General features: G+C 39.2%; 2 protein-coding genes across 10 annotated transcripts in view; one reads left to right on the top strand and one right to left on the bottom strand.

Annotated features, from left to right (window-relative positions):
- LOC6627504 (dipeptidase 3) overlaps positions 1-23,319 on the bottom strand; it is a 416,202-nt gene that overhangs the window by 258,520 nt on the left and 134,363 nt on the right. For all 5 annotated transcript variants that reach the window (XM_015173103.3, XM_015173104.3, XM_070209380.1 and 2 more), the window contains one exon: positions 5,775-7,324. The gene's annotated coding sequence lies outside the window, so the exon portion shown is untranslated. The remainder of the gene's footprint in view (positions 1-5,774; positions 7,325-23,319) is intronic.
- Fas3 (fasciclin 3) overlaps positions 1-23,319 on the top strand; it is a 114,043-nt gene that overhangs the window by 15,368 nt on the left and 75,356 nt on the right. The gene's annotated exons all lie outside the window — the stretch shown is intronic.

The raw sequence follows: 23,319 nt of genomic DNA, 5'->3' as shown, positions 1-23,319 counted from the left end.
GATAACTACTCTATGTTGTATAGAATCGATAGTTATCGTATCGATTGTTCTCCCATACTTTGCCAAATCAATATACTCTCGTTCTTTTTATCATATCTGACAGATTTAAGGAGCAAGGATCTTTAAACTGGACATACACACGCACATCCTGCGTATTACACTTCAGACAGTTTCCCGCTGCTGAATGATTCCCATCCTAAAGGCCTTCTTCTATAGTTATCGATTAACAAATCCAGATCATATTAAAGAATAAAATTTGGAGTGTAGGGCATCAGCTAGTCGTGCATACGCAACTGGAGCAGTTTTACGTGACTTGATTCTATGGCCGTTGTGACACGCCCATTCTGGCAGTTTTCATTCGCATAGTTACAACACGGCCGCCATAAAAAATCATAAATATTGCGGTCGTTAGTTTGGGTCAACGCCATTAAAATTTTGATGGTTCGCCCATTTTTGTGGGGCGTTCGTCTGGCACATGACCCCTTCTACCCGCTCTCGTCTATGGTATTAGGCAGTCTGCCTGCCTGCCGGCGGGCCCTTCCCTTCGGCGGGCCCTTCCCTTCGGCTTATGTTCCCACTTTAATTGCCACCGCATGTAAATTGCGCAATGCACTTGTTAATCCACAGTTTAAGCCCCACCAGACCACGAAATAGCTGATATTGGAGCTTAAGAACTTACATTTGAAGCGGCGCGTTCATATTTCGCTGACATTGAAATGCGCTTGTGTGTTTTTATGTGTGTGTCTGTGTGTGTGTGTGTGTGTTTTGAAATAATTTTTATGAATGAAACGAATATTTGCGCGTATTTATTCGCATGACTCACAGACAAACACTCAGCGCTTTATGACCCACAATTGGTATTGAATATTTTGTTGTACTCGTACGTTATTCATGAATACGTGCGGTCCCGGTTCGAGGCTGCGGTTCAATTGCACTAATTGAAACATGATTCACTGAGAGTAAGACCCGCTCCACTCTTCCCTATTCTACACTAGCGAATGTCTCTAATTAAATCGAATATTCAAATGAGCCGGTTTTGAAGTGTTTCTGCCGATGACGTTGCCTTTGGCATCACAGTGCTGCATAAAATTTGTGGCACGCTTAAGCCGAATATTTTGGCACACATTTTGCCATAAATGCTGTCTATGTGTGTGTATGTGTCTGAGAGTGTGTGTGTGTGCGTGTGTTTATTTCAAGTGTGAAAAAGTTTGTCTCTTTCTGCCTGCTGCTTGACTCATTGGCTATTTTCGGCTATTTTCAGGCCATAAATGAGTCGGGACTTTGAGTTTTGTGTCGGCCTTTGCATGCGTGTTAAAAATATAATGAATACGGGAATTGAATAGGCGAGGGTAGGCTGAGTACTGCTTGCAATGTTATGTAATGTAATGCTGCAATTTGTGGCAGTTTATAAAAGTATGGGAATATGCGGTGCGAGCTGCTTATTGTAAACGTTTAAGAATGAGGCGGGAAAAAGGAGGCGAGAAACCTGTCACTATTTTCAGCGAATTAAATTAATTGTAAATTTATGGATGAAACGTAAATCATTCTTACTTTTTTGGTTGAACACATAAACTATTTACAAATACAAACTACTTATTGTGAGCGTTTAAGGATGAGGCAGCAAAAGGGAGACGGCAATATTATTATAGCTCTAAGCTCATTTATCTTATCTCAGATTTATCTTGAATGCATTGAATATTTGCCAAAGTTAGTTCAGTATTCAATTTACAAGCCCTTTAGCTCTCTTTTAGCTGTATCTTTACTCATTTCCTCCCATTACAAGCCTTTACTAATTGCTTAGCTAATTTCAACTCTTTCTTTTCTTTCTTGCAGGTAAACAACCGAAAAATATGTCACACACAAATGAACTTTTAGGGCTCACGTAAGCAGCGCCAAACTCATGCCCACTAATCCAAACTCTAAGAGACACGCACGACAATTTATTTATTTGAACCTGCGCCCCACAGTCCACAGCGAAAGTTGTCCGATGCGCGAACCCACAAATCTTCTGTGATGGCTACGTGGAATTTCGATGCGAGTCACGCCCCGCCCGGCCAGCCAATAAATGTCACTTGTTGGTGCGCTACCGGAAAACTATTAAAAAAGAATTATCACCAGGGGCTACCTTAGGTAGGGGACTTAGCAGCCGACGACGACGTGTGCCAACGTCTCGAAATGCCGACGACGAATGTGCAGCAATTAGGAGATGCCGCGCACTCGAAACTCGACAACAATAACAAAAATCAGAGAAAAGAAAGTTGGCGGGAAAAATATGTCGTCGGCCTTTGTAAAATATGTAAACAACCAAAAATTTTGTTGACACTCGCGCGTCAAAACGGAAGCAAATTGGTAAACAAAAAGAAAAGAAACGAAAAACTCGAAACTTCACAAAAAAAAGAAAGATGAAGAAGAGTTTACGCTTTTATGATTTCGGGTTTGATAATGATTCTTTTTCATTTTAATTTTTTCTACGTCATTTTGATTGTGGTTCAAGTTGATGGCGTTGACAGCTTTAAATGTTCCGCCTGTTGACAGCTGCCGCGGGCGACGGAACGTTTTGGCATTTGAAACAGCGGCGAACATTTTGTTTATGCTGCAGCGCGCTGGCAACTCTGGCAATCGCTCAGGCAACGTGCAATGTAAACAAATGCGTAGGACAAGTTGCAAGGGCAAGGCAGGAGCGTGTGTGCGTTAAGAAAAACAAAAACAATTGCACGTCCATAATTAAAGCAAAACAAATGCGTTAAATGCCAAGCGGCAGCTGCGTTGAGTGCGTGCGGGGGTGCCAAAGAAGGGGTATCATAAAAAATGTCTTCAAAGTCAGCGCTACAGTAAACACCTTGAAATCGTTGTTCATTAACAGGAAACACTGTGGGCAATTAACACCCCAGCTGCCAGTAAAAAAAAAAGAATAGAAAACTAAAGTTCCGACTAAACGAAAAGCCATTCAGCTAGTTTTACGGCGCGGATTCTCTACGAGAGCCCAATTGCAATCCGATTACAATCAGCTGCAATCAATGGCAACAAAAACAAGTGCAGCACACACACACACAAATGTCATTGGCCTCGCTTGAACTTGGGTGTGCACATGAGTGTGTGTATCTGTGTGTGCGTGTGTGTGTGTGTGTGCGTGTCTGTCTGTGTGTGCGCCGAGCGTTTCCCGTGCGGTTCGATGCGCCCTGCCGTGTCGAGCCGTCAAATTGTTTTCCGGCTTTTGTTTTCCTTTTGTTTTTGACTTTTTTTTTTGGCATACCCTTGTAAAAGGTATTACAATTATGCGATGATAGGTGTTACACATATAGTGTATATATATATTCTTGAGCAGCATTAACATTAATGTCGATTAAGCGGAATATGCCTTTTTCTCTGTCTAAGGTCTATGAGAAAATCTTATTAGGCATACGTCTGTCTTTCTTTACTCTTTCGGCTTTCTATAGGACTAGGCTAGATCGGAGCACTATATCATATAGCTACCATAGTTATCAGTTTTTATTGCATGGAGAATTCTATCTCAATTAAAAACTTGATGTGCCTGCCATGTGAGCTGAAACTTATCAATATCGATCGAATATATCACACAAGTTCTTCTGGGAAAATCTCCCATAAAATTAGTTGTTGTTAAGAAAACTTCTGATTTATTTCTAGCTATCTTGAACTTAGCAATCGCAAGCTTAATCGTTCCACAAGAGTATTCCAGTTTCTGTGTGCCAACACAAGCCTCATTTTCTCATTTTTTCTTTTTCTTTTAGTGTCTGCGGTTTTTGAGCTTTGCTGTGATATGGCCAAATCGTTTTTGGTTTAAGCTTGTGAGCCCCAATTGCCATGGCAATGCGCAGTGGGCGTGGCGCAACTGCATTTAGCGCCCCTTCTATTTTATTTTTTTTTATTTTTTTGACAGTCTACTTGGCCGAGTGAACTTTGGCAATGCCAGATATTCAATTATATTTGCAAGCAAGCACTTTAAAAACAATCGATTTGGGCGCAACGACAAAATAAATCTATCAAAAGTCAACTAATTGAATTTGTGCCCAAAATAAAGTGGACCGAGTGGCTGAGTGAAAGCGAGCAGTAAAATCAATTGACTTGCAGCGAAAGAGAACCAAATGAAATCAAATGTTTTGTGGCTAGCATCAAATCCGCAAAATGTGTTTTATGTGTTTTTTTCGTTTATTCTTCTATGCGGCAGCTTTACATGTGACACAGGAATAACAACATGAAACCGACAGAATCAACGGCAACAACAACAATTGGCATTTAGAATTGTTTTTGTTGTGCTTGTTGTTGTTGTTATTGTTGTTGTTGCTGGTGTCCAGCTGGCTCGGTTCGGTCGGACCTGACCGCAATCTGTTGCACACATGATTTCATTTTTATTTCCTATTAAAATCACATAAAAATCTAACACAAATACTCGTTACAACAACACGAAACAACGACAACAACAACAACAAACAAAACTGAAATATGTCAGCCATGGAAATTGATTCTTGATTCGCAATTTTTGGATAAATCCCTCAGAGCCGAAACCACAAACCTCCAAAGCCTCCAGCTTCAGGCCCAGCTCCTGATCCACTCACAGCTCCTGCTCCGGGTTCAGCTTCTGCTCCACCTACTCTCAATTCGATTTGCGGCCTGTTGTTGCTTTAATTGGTATTTGTGATTTCCAATTAATATCGAATGCAAATACAAATGTTCTTGTTCATGTTTTTTGTTGCTGGCTGCATTTGTGGTCTCGGGTCTGGTAAATATTACCCGCAATTGATTAGTTGATGCTATGTGTTAGAAAATTTATTTTTTTTTTTTTAGTTTTTAGTTCAAGTGTCGTTTTATAGTCAACAAAATCGTTGGTTTAGCTATGACAACTGTTAAACAAGTTCAGTTCGGAAAGTTGTAATGCGAATTGAGTAATCTGTGATATTTTCAGGCTAGGTTGAGAGTGTTAAGTATCCAGAGAACATATAAATCTCTATTAAATATATATGAACAGAGTACAATGAATTTTTGGGCGGAGTATGCTAAAGTAAACAGCTCAAGATTTTAATTAGAACTCAGACCATTTACTTTGAGATCTAGCATGTGAGTTTCTCATATATCATACGCTGAAGTAATCAAAAGATTCTCGATAACACTTGCCATCTCGAAATTGATCGATTTTAAGTCACAATTTATTCAGTGCTTAGCGAAGATTATTCAGGCTCGAGTTGTCCAAGTATAACTTACTTTTCCAACTTCTGTTCATTATTCTGCCGGCCGTTCTCGGCCAACTACAAAAACTAAAGAGCTTATCGTATTTCTTTTTCAAATAGTTGTTTCTATGTATAAAATATCGATAATTATTTATTCTGGGACAGGGTTTCCATAGCATAAGTCGAAATTCAAAAGAGTTAGATTCACCAAAATTGATATAAAAAGGACTTTTGGCAACTTTCTCCATTTCCCCCCTACTGAACAATAATCTGTTGTGCATAGAGCTTTCGAGTACCTGAAATTGATTTAGAAACGATTTCACAAACGATTTTTAATCTGCAAATGCACTACAAAACAATCTTTATTTGACAGTCACTTTTAAGGCTCACTGAGGCGTGAAATGTAGTTGCTTTCTCAACCGGCGAACTATTCGATCTGAAAGACCTTTGAGCCTAGCTGAGCTAGTGCCTGAGCTGCTTTGTAGTTTCCGCTTGAAGTGTGTGGGATCAGTCACACAGATGATAATTTCTTTTGATAATGCGATTGAACTTGATTGTAAATTAAATAAAACAATATAAAAATCGACTCACCTTCGAATGGCTACCGATATTCCTCGAAGAACTCCTAATTATACATTTGATTCGTTTTCTATTTTCCATTTTTGTCGATTTTCATTGATCGCAAGAGTTTGCCCATTGATAATCCCTTCAGCTTGGCGCGGCATGTTGCCAGGCTGTCGGTTCTAAATATACATATATATTTGGAAGATGCGAAGCACACACGCCCTTCGAAATGTATCTTGCACTGAAGCATTTGCGTGCCGTAAAGCTTGCCAGTATAAACATGCCACACGCGCGGCACACACTGGCCCAGACTTGATACTTGCCACAGGCGGCAGCCTCCATCTGGCGGTGCTTGCAACCAATTTGTTTGGCTGCCTTCGTTTCGAGCCCTTTGTGTTCATTATTCTTCATTATTTGTATTTTGATTTCGTTTTTTTTTTTTATTTTTATTTTTGTATTCTTGACTCGCCCCCACTCCCAGCGAAGGGCTGTTTAATTTCAAGCGAAATATTTATTGATTGAATGACGCGGGGGAGGCGGCAGAAGCGCTGTAAAAGCACATTCTTTGAGGCATGCCACTTGGTGCTGTCGTGCGTCGAGAGGATGCATCTATCAGATACTGTATCTCGAGCTATGTAACCAGACAAGCAGCTTAGATATTGCCAAACTATTTATTATGCACTAATTAGACATGTGGCTGCGGGAGGGGGCGAATTGTGCATAAATCTAAGCAGTTCAAACGGGGCTGTGGCTTCGATGGGGGTGTGGCATGTGGGGGGCGTTTACGAGTGACAATTGTGTAACGCACATATTTGAATCTGTAACAGTGACTGCAAATGTATCTGTGGCTGTATTTGTATCTGTATCTGTATTTGTGAATGCGCATTACACACGCCCCGGCTCTTATCACTGCCAACGTCAGCCTCAACGTCATTCTCAGTTAACAGTTCCGTTCTGGAGCTGCCGGAATCAGTCGTTCGTTCGCTCGTTCGCTCGCTCGACACACTCCGGACCCGGACTGAGGGACAGGCACACACAGCGGGGCCTCCTCTACTCTGCTTTGCGCTGCTCAGCTCTGGGTTCTCTGGTATGTTTCATTTGTTTCACAAGTGGCTTCAAGCGTTGCACAGCTATTGTTGTTGTTGTTGTTTTTATTTGTACTTTTTGTTGCATTTTGTTTATGCATCTTTGTCGTCTGTCGTTGCATAGTTGCGTTCGCTTTGTTTACCCATCAATGAGAGAGCTGACAAGAAACATGCGACGACGCCCACCACAAACGAGTTGTTCTTGTCGTTGGACTTGTTGTTGTTGTTCTTGTTGTTGTGGGAACTCGGCTGCCAGCTCAATTTAATTTGCTTTAATATTTATTCCCTTTTCCATTCCCTTCCTTTTTTTTTTGTGAATATGTTTATAAAATATTTCCGTTTTGATTTGACAACTCGCTGATTGAAATGGGTTAAACATTCATTAGCCGTTTTGCATTATTCAGCAATCAATTTGATTTTATGCGCTCAATCAATAAGACTTTTTCACTCTGCGGAAGTGTATCCAGAAAAAAAAGCACACAGAAACGCGAGCTGTGAATGATAAAGTTAAAGGTTTTGTTAGATGTTAATGGAAGAGTCGGTGAAAGATCTTGGAAATCTTTCAAAATCATAAAGCTACAAGAATATATTCCAGATATTGAAAATCTAATTGAAGTCAACTCTAAAAAAAACTATTCTTAAAACTAGAAAGCAAAGTAAGCTATTTTATGGAAGTGTTAAGAGATGAATAAAACATAAAAGCAAATAGAGTTTCATGAAATGAGAAAAAATAAATGTTGAGCTCGCAAATCCAATCAGAGCCACCATTAAAAAGCTATTGTTAGGAATTGATGTAATGATAGTGTAGAATGAGGAATTGAATAGAAAATGTAGTTAAGGATTTTAAGAAATATTAAAAATTGAAAAACTAACTGAAAAATAAGTCTAGATATTTAAGATCTAAAGATCTTCCAAAAGTGTTTATGTAGAGCATGAAAATGCAATGTCAGATATTTGTTAAGCTTGGAAGATTTGAATCGTTTCAAAGGGAACTTCACGAAATTATTCCATAGCTACAAACACCAATTAGAGCTTTCCAGAAATAAGTGCCTATATTTAGAAACTGAAATAAGAATAATAAACTGATGACTTATCGAATTCCGTGCTCAGGCTCGGATACAAGCGACTCTTGATTGCAGACCACAAGAAAAAGATGCCTTGTCAGGTCTTCAAATGAAAAGAATGTGCTGTTAGAGCACGCCACATACCACGTTCAGATTGAGTTCAAGTTCTTTATTTACGCTTTCCCAAGCTGCGCTCAAAAAATAACAACTACAAGAGGAAACATTTGTATTCATTTTCTTTATGTGCGAGCGTTAATAATTAAAACATTTTCTTTCAATAATTTTTCAACATTTGAAACAAGTTAACAAAAAGAAAAAAAAAAAAACGACTAAGGTTCAAACTAGACAAAGCAATAACAACAAAGGCCAAGCAAAAACAACAACTTTGGCGGAAAACAAAGTTAATTGTTTGGAAGGCAACAACAACAACAACAACGTTGTGCAATAGCGAGTAAAAACAACAATAAAGCATAGCAAAAAGGTAAAAAACGCTGCATAATAATTATGAGAAAACATAAAAGTAACTAAAAAGCTGAATTAATTATGAGCCAAAAGGAAAAACACTGAAAGCCAGGAAAAATGTGTTGCACAAAGATGAAAAATAAAAACACACACAAATAGATGACATTTTTACGGGCTTCTTTGAGATATTTTCTTTTGATTTTTATGCGTAGCAAAAAAAGAAACTGAAGCTTAAAAGACTGAATACATTTTTTATAGAAATGTTTTGTGCGAATGTGTGTAAGCATCAAAAGGTAGAGACGTTTGGCATTAACACACGCTCAGATGACAAATAAATATGCCCCAAAAAAATCGTATAGAAATCAGATGAGAAATAGCCAAGCTATAGTATAATGAGCATGCATAGCCCATAGTCTAGACTCTAGACTCTAGAGCTGAGCTGATAGATAGTACAATCGTAGCAGGGTATCTCTTAGTCGTTCACTCTTGCCTAGAGCTCTCTCGGTTGTTTGTCTACAGTTGCCGCTGCCAGTTTAGCGCTGTTATTGGCATTAATCAAGCCGCAATTAGCAACTGACAAAAACTGACTCAACCACGCAGTAGATGTTCTCTCTCTCCGCCCCTCTCTCTCTCCTTCTCTCACTCTCTCTCTCAGTTTTTGCTGCCTTGGCTTAAACTGTCGCTGGCGGGCAAAGACAAGCCGACAGTTTGACTAGGCCTTAAGACACTTTCAGACAGTTTGCAACACGTGGCCTTAAATACACTTTAAGGCAGTTGTTTTATAACTTTAAAAAGCCTTTTTAAATATCGATCAAAGATAAAAAATAGCAAAGGCTGGCGGAATTACGTATAGAGTATAGAAAACTATAAATCTAGATAAACAGTTTTATATACAGCTTTCAATATAATTTTGGATTTGGAACATGTATCTAAATAAGATTATATCGAATGTTGTTATTTGTCCCAACTAGAATTTTTTCAAATCTTTGCTGTTTTTGTTAGTTAGGTTAAAATTAAATTATCTTTTTACCCAACCAACAAGATAAAAGAGTAGAACAAGACTAGAATAGACAAAAACTTAGCAAGTTTTTTATAAGCTTTGGGATTTAAATCTTGCCCATCGCCATTTCATTTCTAGATATAAGACTATTAAAAGAGTATTTTTAAAACTGTATTCGAAAATCGATTTTTGGGCACAATTTCTTGTGCGCTCTTTAAATTGGCGCAAATTAAATTGTTTGTCAATTGTTGATTTTGTTATGTAGATGTAGGCGTCACGCGTCTCGCAGCTTGCCGAAGCTCGCACCTATTAGCCTCGTATTGAAGGTGGAACCGTCTGCGACTTGTTTTTGAAACACTTTTTAACAATTTCCTGCAATTTGCCGTACTCTGTGCCCAAACAACAGTTTTCGTCGCACTTGGCAAATCAAGCTAAAGCGTGAAGCTTTATTTTTTCCGCTTAATTTTTTCTTAGTTTTACAATTTTTGTATTTTACAAGAAACTGTTCGAGTATTTGTATTTGTCTCGTTTGTTTGACTGGCTAAATTTGTAAATACGACAAAATAATTAGAATTCAACTGGAGTGTGGAGAGTGGTTGTTGGGAGAGGGGCCTGAGCTGGGGGCCTATGGACAATTCTCATGTGCCAGCTGAAAATTTGTTGTCTTTCATGATTTTTTTTCACTCTTTCTCTCATTTTTTGTTTTCTGTTCGCATTTGCTTTTGTGTTGCTTTTGTAATTGCAACATAATTTGCTATAACACGCTACTTCTTCTTGTTATTGTTGTTGTTGAGCTTAGTTTTGTAGGTCTCTGGGTCTCGCAGCTGCTGCGAATTGCGCCAGGAAGCACGAGAGGCGACCGCCGCATTGGGGGCCGATGTTGCAGAGGCAGACGAAGACAATTACAAGCAATTAGAAATGAATTGCTTGGAAATGGCAACTTTAGAAACAATGCAAACAAAACTAAAGTTTCAACTTGCACAAGTGTGCGAGTGTGTGCGTGTGTTTGCGAGTGTGTGGGTGTTATTTTTGAAAAGTTTTGCGTAGACAAAGTCAAGGGTTCCGCATAAATTGGGTGTTCGCTAAGTTGAATGAGTTTTAAATACATGAAAGTACTATGCAAAAGTGAAAGGCTAATAACAAATAAACAAATGAAAAAGTAATAAAGACAAGCTAACAAAAATTAAATTACATTTGCAAAGCAAAGTCCCTGCACGTATGCATAACAGCAGAGCATAACATAAGCTGTTAAGGTACTTATACTCTGTTAACATTAACAGAAACTGTTCCATGTTAAAGCGAGTTATAAACAATTTTAAGTCAATTATTTACAACAGATAATCTTTAATTAATTCCAAGATTGTAATAAAGCATAACAGGAATTAGTTTCTATCTAAATGTTAATAAACATATATCAAATATGGTTATTTATTTATGTTGAGGCTAATAAATTTAAAGACCTTGTGCGTAGTCGTACTTAAATGTAAATTAAATTGACAATACATGAACAAAGAGCCAAACCCCGTGTAAATCGGATGATTTTTGACCGAGTTATGGGGGTGGGAAATTTCAATCTATGTCTATATAGGATATTTGAGGGTACCTTTTTAACATGAAGTTTGACCAGAAAAAGTGTTTCCAGATTTTGATGCACAATTGATCTAGAGGCTAATCCATGACCAAAGAGCCACGTGTAAATCGGATGATTTTTGACCGAGTTATGGGGGTGGGAAACTTCAACCTATGTCTATATAGAATATTTGATGGCACCATTTTAACATGAATTTCGACCAAAAAAAGTGTTACCAGATTTTGATGCACAATTGATCTAGGGGCCAATACATGAACAAAGAGCCAAACCCCGTGTAAATCGGATGATTTTTGACCGAGTTATGGGGGTGGGAAATTTCAACCTATGTCTATATAGGATATTTGAGGGTACCTTTTTAACATGAATTTTGACCAGAAAAAGTGTTTCCAGATTTTGATGCACAATTGATCTAGAGGCTAATCCATGACCAAAGAGCCGCGTGTAAATCGGATGATTTTTGACCGAGTTATGGGGGTGGGAAACTTCAACCTATGTCTATATAGAATATTTGATGGCACCATTTTAACATGAATTTCGACCAAAAAAAGTGTTACCAGATTTTGATGCACAATTGATCTAGGGTCCAATACATGAACAAAGAGCCAAACCCCGTGTAAATCGGATGATTTTTGACCGAGTTACGGGGTTGGGAAATTTCAATCTATGTCTATATAGGATATTTGAGGCAACCATTTTCACATGAATTTTGACCAGAAAAAGTGTTACCAGATTTTGATGCACAATTAATCTAGAGGCCAATACATGAACAAAGAGCCAAGCCCCGTGAAAATTGGATGAGATTTGACCGAGTTATGGGGTTGGGAAATTTCAATCTATGTCTATATAGGATATTTGAGGGAACCATTTTAACATGAATTTCGACCAAAAATAGTGTTACCAGATTTTGATGCACAATTAATCTAGAGGCCAATACATGAACAAAGAGCCAAGCCCCGTGAAAATTGGATGATTTTTGACCGAGTTATGGGGGTGGGAAATTTCAAACTATGTCTATATAGGATATTTGAGGGTACCTTTTTAACATGAATTTTGACCAGAAAAAGTGTTTCCAGATTTTGATGCACAATTGATCTAGAGGCTAATCCATGACCAAAGAGCCGCGTGTAAATCGGATGATTTTTGACCGAGTTATGGGGGTGGGAAACTTCAACCTATGTCTATATAGAATATTTGATGGCACCATTTTAACATGAATTTCGACCAAAAAAAGTGTTACCAGATTTTGATGCACAATTGATCTAGGGTCCAATACATGAACAAAGAGCCAAACCCCGTGTAAATCGGATGATTTTTGACCGAGTTACGGGGTTGGGAAATTTCAATCTATGTCTATATAGGATATTTGAGGCAACCATTTTCACATGAATTTTGACCAGAAAAAGTGTTACCAGATTTTGATGCACAATTAATCTAGAGGCCAATACATGAACAAAGAGCCAAGCCCCGTGAAAATTGGATGAGATTTGACCGAGTTATGGGGTTGGGAAATTTCAATCTATGTCTATATAGGATATTTGAGGGAACCATTTTAACATGAATTTCGACCAAAAATAGTGTTACCAGATTTTGATGCACAATTAATCTAGAGGCCAATACATGAACAAAGAGCCAAGCCCCGTGAAAATTGGATGATTTTTGACCGAGTTATGGGGGTGGGAAATTTCAACCTATGTCTATATAGGATATTTGAGGGTACCTTTTTAACATGAATTTTGACCAGAAAAAGTGTTTCCAGATTTTGATGCACAATTGATCTAGAGGCTAATCCATGACCAAAGAGCTAAGCCGCGTGTAAATCGGATGATTTTTGACCGAGTTATGGGGGTGGGAAACTTCAACCTATGTCTATATAGAATATTTGATGGAACCATTTTAACATGAATTTCGACCAAAAAAAGTGTTACCAGATTTTGATGCACAATTGATCTAGGGGCCAATACATGAACAAAGAGCCAAACCCCGTGTAAATCGGATGATTTTTGACCGAGTTATGGGGGTGGGAAATTTCAACCTATGTCTATATAGGATATTTGAGGGTACCATTTTAACATGAATTTTGACCAGAAAAAGTGTTACCAGATTTTGATGCACAATTGATCTAGGGGCCAATACATGAACAAAGAGCCAAACCCCGTGTAAATCGGATGATTTTTGACCGAGTTACGGGGTTGGGAAATTTCAATCTATGTCTATATAGGATATTTGAGGCAACCATTTTAACATGAATTTCGACCAGAAAAAGTGTTACCAGATTTTGATGCACAAATGATCTAGGGGCCAATACATGAACAAAGAGCCAAGCCCCGTGAAAATTGGATGAGATTTGACCGAGTTATGGGGTTGGGAAATTTCAATCTATGTCTATATAGGATATTTGAGGGAACCATTTTAACATGAATTTCGACCAAAAATAGTGTTACCAGATTTTGATGCACAATTAATCTAGAGGCCAATACATGAACAAAGAGCCAAGCCCCGTGAAAATTGGATGATTTTTGACCGAGTTATGGGGGTGGGAAATTTCAACCTATGTCTATATAGGATATTTGAGGGTACCTTTTTAACATGAATTTTGACCAGAAAAAGTGTTTCCAGATTTTGATGCACAATTGATCTAGAGGCTAATCCATGAACAAAGAGCTAAGCCGCGTGTAAATCGGATGATTTTTGACCGAGTTATGGGGGTGGGAAATTTCAACCTATGTCTATATAGAATATTTGTGGGAACCATTTTAACATGAATTTCGACCAGAAAAAGTGTTACCAGATTTTGATGCACAATTGATCTAGGGGCCAATACATGAACAAAGAGCCAAGCCCCGTGAAAATTGGATGAGATTTGACCGAGTTATGGGGTTGGGAAATTTCAATCTATGTCTATATAGGATATTTGAGGGTACCTTTTTAACATGAATTTTGACCAGAAAAAGTGTTTCCAGATTTTGATGCACAATTGATCTAGAGGCTAATCCATGACCAAAGAGCTAAGCCGCGTGTAAATCGGATGATTTTTGACCGAGTTATGGGAGTGGGAAACTTCAACCTATGTCTATATAGAATATTTGATGGAACCATTTTAACATGAATTTCGACCAAAAAAAGTGTTACCAGATTTTGATACACAATTGATCTAGGGGCCAATACATGAACAAAGAGCCAAACCCCGTGTAAATCGGATGATTTTTGACCGAGTTAAGGGGTTGGGAAATTTCAATCTATGTCTATATAGGATATTTGAGGCAACCATTTTCACATGAATTTTGACCAGAAAAAGTGTTAGCAGATTTTGATGCACAATTAATCTAGAGGCCAATACATGAACAAAGAGCCAAGCCCCGTGAAAATTGGATGAGATTTGACCGAGTTATGGGGTTGGGAAATTTCAATCTATGTCTATATAGGATATTTGAGGGAACCATTTTAACATGAATTTCGACCAAAAATAGTGTTACCAGATTTTGATGCACAATTGATCTAGGGGCCAATACATGAACAAAGAGCCAAACCCCGTGTAAATCGGATGATTTTTGACCGAGTTATGGGGGTGGGAAATTTCAATCTATGTCTATATAGGATATTTGAGGGAACCATTTTAACATGAATTTTGGTCGAAAAAAGTGTTACCAGATTTTGATGCACAATTGATCTAGGGGCCAATACATGAACAAAGAGCCAAACCCCGTGTAAATCGGATGATTTTTGACCGAGTTATGGGGGTGGGAAATTTCAATCTATGTCTATATAGGATATTTGAGGGAACCATTTTAACATGAATTTTGGTCGAAAAAAGTGTTACCAGATTTTGATGCACAATTGATCTAGGGGCCAAAACATGAACAAAGAGCTAAGTCGCGTGTAAATCGGATGATTTTTGACCGAGTTATGGGGGTGGGAAATTTCAACCTATGTTTATATAGAATATTTGAGGGAACCATTTTAACATGAATTTCGACCAAAAAAAGTGTTTCGAGATTTTGATGCACAATTGATCTAGGGGCCAATCCATGTACAAAGAGCAAAACCCCGTGAAAATTGGATGAGATTTTACCGAGTTATGGGGTTGGGAAATTTCAATCTACGTTTATATAGAGTATTTTTAGGGTACCATTTTAACATGAATTTTGACCAAAAATAATGATGCCAAATACTGTGTCTTATTAAAGAGATTTTGCTCTTCGGCTGCTATCATTATCATCATGATCATTATCATGACCTAACACTATTTATTCTCTAGCATGCGCCAGCTTCGCATCTGCGAAACCCTAAAACCCTACAGCAAATAAAGATACTGAGAGTACCAAAGGGGATACATAGTTTTGGCATGGTATATTTGTATTCTTGCAGCCTTCTGGTATCTGTTTCGTTTGCACTTGGAAAAAAAAAAGAAGAGGATAAGCTGCAATTAGTTGCAAATTTTGTGGCACACATTGGACATGCCACACGCTTGGCCCGCTGCTGCTCAGCTGAGGCGTCTCCGGGGCATGTTTTGTGCAACTGCAACTGTAGCTGCTGCATCCACATATGGACAGGGACCGGACTGGACCGTAGCCATTGCCTGCAGCGGCAAACAGATGCAGACACAGATATATTTACAGATCCGTATACAGATACAAATGTGAATACAAATACGGAAGACAAAAGGCAACTGAAAAAAAATTGCAGCCAGTTAAATGGCGATGCGTGTTCCATTCGTGTTTGCTGCTCGTTGTATGCACAATGAATGGCAACATGTTGTTGTTGTTGTGGCAGCAACAACAATAACGAATACAACAAATGTGCCGCACATTTTACATTTTTGCTAAGCTATTTTTGTGCATTTTCAACATTTTTTACATTTTTAACTCGACAAGCGTGCGCACACTTTTTGCACCGACTGTTGCTGGCTGCAGCAAGTTATAAAATTGTTGTTGTTGTTACTGTTCTTCTTCTTCTTCTTGTTTGCCCAGTTACAGCAACAACTTTAGTTATGGTTGTTGTTGTTGTTCCCGTTGTGGTGTATGAAAACGTAATTAACAACATTTTCCAGCTGCTTTTTCATTTCATTTTTATATTCTGAACACATTGAAAATAACTGAAAACGGGTATGCTCTTTTCGTCATATGTAATACGCAGTAAAATGTAAGATCATAAATCAAAAAGATCGAGAATGGGGTGAATCGATCTACCCATGTCCGTCTGTTCGTCCCTATTGATTGATCTCAAAAACCTCAAGAACTAAATATTTGAAATTGTGAAAACATATACGCACTATCGAACTACATAAGATCTAGTACGATATTTCTACACATTTCTATAATATCGATAAATATCGACTTGATTCTATGGTTTCTTAAGCATTATCGGAGAATTATAAAAGCTAGATGCAGATCTCGCATATTATACATAAATAAGGAATATATAATTTTTCGGCTGCAAGCAAACTTATTTAAAAGGTCAAAGTCTTTCGCATTGGCATATAAGAATTTGTATGCCTAAGCCCTGAAAACTTCTTAAAGATCAAACTGTGAACTCCCAAGTTTATCATGAATGCATATCCCATAGAAAGTGCGTAGAATACGAACATAGAAGTTAGCTTGAGCGTTTGTTTAGGATATCTATCAGTTGAGCATGCCCTACTAGAACACTTTTGTTATTTTATGCCCAACTCACAGGGGTGGGCGAGGTGCTGCCAAAGGTAAAGCGAGTGCGGGGCTGAGGGGTTAGGCGCATGCCAACACAAAATGGCATAACTTATGGCCTCGTTTGTAGATTGTTCGTGTTGTTGTTGTTGATGATATTGTTGTTGTTGTTGTTGCTGCTGCCAGCAATTAACTCACTTAAAATGCTTTCGCTATAGACTCGTTCTTTTTTAATGATTAAGTTGTTGCTGCTCTTTTGCATATATAGAAAAAAAACAACAACAACAACAAAAATATATATAAGCAAAGAGAGCATAAACTCAATTGGACTGACTCGTGGGGCTGCTGGGACTCGTTGCTGGGCAGCTCTGATTGCACATCAAATTAATATAATTAACAAAAAAAAACAAAGCAGCGGTCCCAGCAAAGTACTTTTTTGCCCCAACTTGAGTTCAACACAAAAAGAAGAAAAAAACACACGCACTCATAAATGAAACAAATAAAAAATGAACACAATTTCCAATGCTCAATTGGTAGAGTTCAAGCCCAGCTACTTAAAGGGAACTCGCCACTTGAACCCCCTCAATGAGTGGCCACAAATTAATCTGCATATAGCTCCAAATTGGCTATATCTTTAAATATATACATATATATATATATATATATATATATATATATGTGTATTGGTACACGATGTGGCATTGCTTGGGCAGGGTCAAGAGATGCGAGCTAAATACTATATGACTAATCGGCCAGAGATCAGACTGAATTAAATGTGCTTATGTAAATTGAGCTCATGGTTTAAAGTAGGTCTTCTTGCTCTTAAGCTACTCATAACAGGAAATAGTTGCTATATTTTAAGACCCACCGAAGCCCAAATGCCCTTTACAGGCAAATAGCAGAGCAGGAATTCTTCAATAGAGGAGGAATTGTTGTGGCCTGATTTATAATGATTTCAGAGAAAATGTCCGCTCAATTAGGGCTTAGGCCAAATAGGAATGTCTCTGAGGAGACTTTTCATTTTACAATGCTCGTTGTCCGTAATATATATATTTTATTTATTTCGGCGCTTGCAAAAGGATTTGTGACGAAATGTTGGCGCATAGAAGAAGACATCTCTCTTGGTGTCAACATGAACAGCCGAGTTGATAGCTATATAGCTTTAAAGCCTTGAACATTTTCATGGATCCGTCTTTCTGTTTCAGCCGACTGGATTAGAAAATAATATCATAAGAGTTAATTCATATATGCAAAATATGCTGTTAGCGTTTTTGAGCTTCACTTTTCCCACTTATCTGCAAGGGCATTATATCTTCAACGTGTCGAAGTTATCCCTACTTTCTTGTTTTTAGATAACTTTATGAACTTCTTCGTGAACAAATATAATTTTCAGTCAGAGTTTCGCACGCTCAGAACACGCTACTTTGCTCTTCGTTCCGCTTGGTAAATTCACAGCTGATTTCTCAGATTCGATTTCCCACAATTTCTACCTAGCAGCTGATCTCGTTGCTTTCATTTCTCAGAATTTACTCAGTGACTCTCAAAACATGTCGTTTTCCAACTGCTCTCTCGGTTCTCTTGTCGTTTGCCTATCTTTCTTTCTCTATATCTGTTGATTTTCCCAGTTAGCTCATAAATTATGTGGCTTTATTGCGAGTCGCTACTGAAAATTTGAATCGCTTCTACAGCTCCCTATTTACCTCCCTCTCTCTATATATCTCTGTCCTTCTCTTTCTCTCGCTTCTCTCTCTCTCTCTCTCTCTCTCTCTCTCTTTGGCTTATGCTGTCTGATCGTTTGTCTGTCTGTCTTTTATTTTTATGTGGCACGCTTTGCTAGCTGCTTTCCAGTCTTCGCTCCCCACTCTCCTTTCTCCACCTCAAGCTTCACATGGCGTATGCGTAATTGTCTCAATTATTCACCAAAATGAGCCGCCATGTAATGTGCATGTGTAAGTATGGGTGTGTGTGTGTGTTTGCAACTGATTTCATATGCGTCTTGTCTGCAGTAATACCCCTCCTGCGCGACGCCACCCGCACAACAACTTGCCGCTGTTTGCATTTGGAGCGCGCACTGCACAAATTACATTTGTATGCGTTTTGTGCAGCACGCATTGCAATTGCAATCGCTGCATATAAATTGCGCCACAAATGCATAGCCACAACAATTGTGGAGCTGTCCCTCAGCCCCACCAACAACTCGCCCCGCTGTCTGCTCTGTGAGTCATTAAAGCGTTCGCCTCGTTGATGGCTATCTTTGCTTATGCATGCGGCCCGACTGCCTCCAGGCCAAAGTCAAAGCCCAAGTCGCGCAGCCAGAGTTGGTTGCCGGAGCAGAGTAACCGTAGCCGTAGCCAGTCGCTGACTAACCGATTTGACAGGCTGACGTTGTCATCGGGTTGACGTTTGGCGGCCAGCTCGATTTATTAGTAGCTGTGCTTTACATTTAACAACAATGTTGAATGCACACACACACACACACACACACACACACACACACACACACACACACTCATGCATATTCATGTGCATGCATTTGTATTCATGTGTAGGCTGTCGATTTTGTTGGCAATTTGTTGCATGCAACGGCCGACCACTGACCAGCTGCTGTTGGCCTGTAATTAGAGTGCTACCAATTGGTATTGGCTTGGTCAAAATCATAACTAAACCCGTTGCCTCATTTGGCTTTTGATTTGTGCGGTGTTTGAGTTGATTGTTGTGGCTAATAACCCCCCGCTCAGCCTTCGCCCACAAGCTCAGACTACAATAGCTCCTCTGTGTGTGTATGTCTGTGGGCGCAATTTATGCATTTTGTACAATTTCCGTTTTGAAATTTGGGTGTTAGCTCTAATTGAGATTTCGGACATTGAAGGAAGTTTTAGATTAGTATTTAATATTATAGCAGAGCAAGCATAAGATTTGTCTGTGGGCAGTATATTAAATTAAAGTCCATAAATCAAATCTGGCATGCACGTTGTGGTTTATTATTGTTGATCTCCTGAGCGTGATTGGAATTTGAACAGAAAAAATAAAACAGAAAACCTCAGAAATAGTACACACAAGTGGCTGGCGAGTTGTGCATACACAAATTTGAATTGTTTTTGATTTGTGTCTCTAGCAAAGGCACTTCAGAGCTTCAATTGATGTAACATTAACATTAACATTAATTAGTAAAATGTACATTAGTCAATAACATAACATGCGCACATACATGAATGTTAACAGAAGGGCAAACATAACATTGCATTATTATTCACGTTAACTGAACGAAAATCAACATAAATGCTTACGAAGCATCCAGAACTAAACTTAACATAACCATAACATTAACATGCAAATTAACATGAATATTGAATTGTACATTAACAGAAGAAAACATCCTGCTAAATAATGAAAGGAACTATTATTGATCTCTTGATATAATTTTTCAAAAACATTGTTTTATGCCTCACCACAATTTTCTTCAAGTGCATCAACAGACAATTTCTCAAACAGATTTCAAGTTAATTGATAATTAATTGCATTTATAGAAATCAAAATAAACATGCTTCAAATACGCAACGCACATGACCTCAGGATGGCATCCATAAATAAAAACAAAAAACGCTTTGAAAATAAAAATAAAATAATTAAAAGCTAATTATAAACCGCCTCTAAAAGGCAGCGCCACAAACCAGTCAGCTGTCAGGCGCTGCTGGGGCGGCGAAAACTTTCACATGACGCGCCTTGACGTAGATATAGAGGCCAGGCCGATAATTAAAATAAACTATCAAATTATTACGCGTTTGTTATTTTTTTCTTGAGTGTTTTTCTAACATATTGCAAAAGTGGACGAAGCGTTGTAATGAAAAGCGAGTGTCAACAGAAAAGCGAAAATTACTTTCGCCAGGTATTATGCAGCAATGGGCGGCTGTCACGCCCCTTGCAATTTGCGTATGCTGGCCAGTTGACAGCAGCTAGCTAACGCTAGATGGCGCTGCTGCAATCAATCTAATTACTGTCAATTGTTCCTCGAGGCGCGAGCACGCGCGCATGCACTTCAATTAGAGGCTGGCCACGCCCACTGTCGCGTTATAAAGGCTCTGTTGGCACTCATGTTATTGGGTCGTCGTCATCATCGTCGTCGAGTGCATCCAACTGGCGGCTGTCAACTAAAATGGAAAGCTAACATCAATTAAGCCAGCTGCAAGAGTTGCCTTAAAAAGCCCGCCTGAGATCCGCCTGGCCTGCTCTCGACTCGACTCGACTTGACTCCGCTCTGTCTCTCGAGACAGGCCATTGGCCACTGGCCGCGACTGCCGTTTGCCTTTGCAATTAATTTATGAGTTCAACAGCAGCAGCAGCAGCAGCAGCAGCAGCTCAGCTTTCACATCTGTCCGTAGATAAGTCGTCATAGCTTTGGATTTGAATTCTCGGATCTAAGTCTGCTAAGCTCATTCGAGCTGTCGTATCTAGTCTCCAGCTACGACGCGTCACTTTTATGGCCTTTAGTTGTTTTTGCTTTTTATGATGCCCGCAACCAACTTCAACTCCAACTCCAACTCCATCGGCCACTGCAACTGCAACTGTGCATTTGTGCAGCTGTAAGCCATGCTAATCCCATCCAGCAGTTTGGCAGCAGTGACCAGCTCAGTTGGCATATCAAAGTGAAAGGGTTTTTGGCCACTGGCCACTGCAGCAGTAATATGAGCATGCACAGCCACAGCCACAACCACATCGACACACAGACCCACACACACACACACACACATGCTGCCACATTTTGTGGGGGTCAGTTTGCATTTGTTTGTTTATTTGCGTTAACCTATTACACGTTGTACAGACTCATTTCTGCCTCCTGTCTGCTGCCTCTTGCCACACTCCCCCTGCGGTTCTCAGCCGCCGCCTGTCTACCTTTCTGTCTGTCTATGGAGCGTTTTGGTATGTTTTGCCATTGCTGGCTAATCCTCTGCTATTTTGGCCAAGCTGCAAAAACATAAACAGCTAACCAAGCCATTGCCTAGCCCCACAACACCAACAGACCCCAAAAATGCAAGTCGAATTCCAGATACACTAGGCCGCAATCTCTAGACTTGGATTCTCGCTTTGTCAAGGAATAAAAGTCGAATCAAGTAGTTGGTTGTGTTCCATGCTGCATTGGAAGAATATTTAATATATTTTGTTCCATTCCATAGTTTCTAAAGGCAACCAATGAGCTATTCAAGCAATTTTCGTTCGATCCATCACTTTGCTTAGCCAAATCTTTCTTTAATGAAATAAAATACTTGTGTTCCATTTCATCGTCTCAATGTTAAGTGTAAAGTGAAGAATATCTACATAGCTTACAATTATCGTACAAGATGTGGGCTTATTAAAATTAATGATCCATCTCCGCTTTAGGAATTTTATTTATATATTATAGAAATATTTTAAAAATGTGATACTGAGGCGTATCATATATGAGAGATGTTTTAGAAAACTGTGTTTTACTAAAATGTTTCAATGGAAAAAAATTAAAACGGTTAGAAAATAATACTCAATTTCGTCGTCAAATGTGCATAGATTGTATTTAACTCGTGTTCCACTCCATAAATTCTATTACATCATTAGGGCTTTTCTTATATCATCTATCAGCCAAAATGATTTTCAACAAAGCAGATGACAGATTTTGGTGTTCCATTCCACCGTTTCTCTATGATTAGGCTACTTTGCTCAGTTCTATAGCAACTGTAAAAGCACTTTGGTGCTTTAATCTACATACTCTAAAATCTGTCTAGATTTTGTTATATTTTTTGCAGCTCAACATCCTGTTTAGTGCAAACGATATGACAAGCCCATAAAACCCGCTACGAAATGCATTCAAATTACAAAGCCAACACGCCAGGTGGCGCTGCTGCTATAGAGCTGGGCGTGGCACAGGTGGAAAGTGGCTGCCTTTTGTTTTTGTTTTTGTTTTTGCTGGCACCCCAGCCAAATGCTGCTGCAGAGTTCTTTCTTTCTTGTTTTTCCACTGTGAAACGGCCTGGCAACACTTTTTGGTGTGGCTTTCAATTTGGCTGCCTTTGCAGTTGCTTCCGTTTTTGCGAACGCCGTTGCTGTTGTTGTTGCTGTAAAGTTTGCCATTTCCGGCGCGCTCATGCGTATAATTTTTGCTTGAGGCTGTCGCTGAGCACGAAACAATACGGCCAAAAAAAAGAAGCGAGTTAAAGAAAGCCGAAAAAACAGCAAGGCGAGGTAAAGCCAACGTTGGGCCAACGTGACGTATGCGCAATGTGAATAAAAAGAACTGAAAACAGCAACAGCAACAATTGGCACAACTGCCAGTGGACTTTGCGCCCAGTTTGAAATGTCCGAAATGTGCGGCTGATATTTGGGGCAGGTTGTAATTTTATGCAATGCGATTGAGTTTTTGTTTCAGTTGTTGTTTGTTGCCTCTTGCGAGGCCGGACTGTGAGGGAGGCGTGGGGCTGCTGCCGATTACATTTGGCTGGCTGTTGCTGGACATTTGGCTTAAAGCTTAAATTATGGCTTACACATTGACAATCGTCACAAGTGCTATAGCGGAGGCGGGGAGCACGAGCAGCAGCAGGACACGCCTCAATGCGCCATTTCATTTGGAGCTCGGTGAATGGCAGCCCTGTTCGTGTAAGGACGCTCGCCTCGCTTTTTATGGCCATGGCCGTGGCCGTGCGGCTTATTGTTGTTGTTGTTGTTGTTGCTGCTGCTGTTGCTGTACTTGTTCATTGTTGTTGGCT

Source organism: Drosophila virilis, chromosome 4 (genome assembly GCF_030788295.1).
Source record: "Drosophila virilis strain 15010-1051.87 chromosome 4, Dvir_AGI_RSII-ME, whole genome shotgun sequence".
In the NCBI taxonomy this organism is placed as follows: domain Eukaryota; kingdom Metazoa; phylum Arthropoda; class Insecta; order Diptera; family Drosophilidae; genus Drosophila; species Drosophila virilis.
The sequence above is the reverse complement of the archived record's forward strand: the minus strand, read 5'-3'. Positions and strand labels throughout refer to the sequence as shown.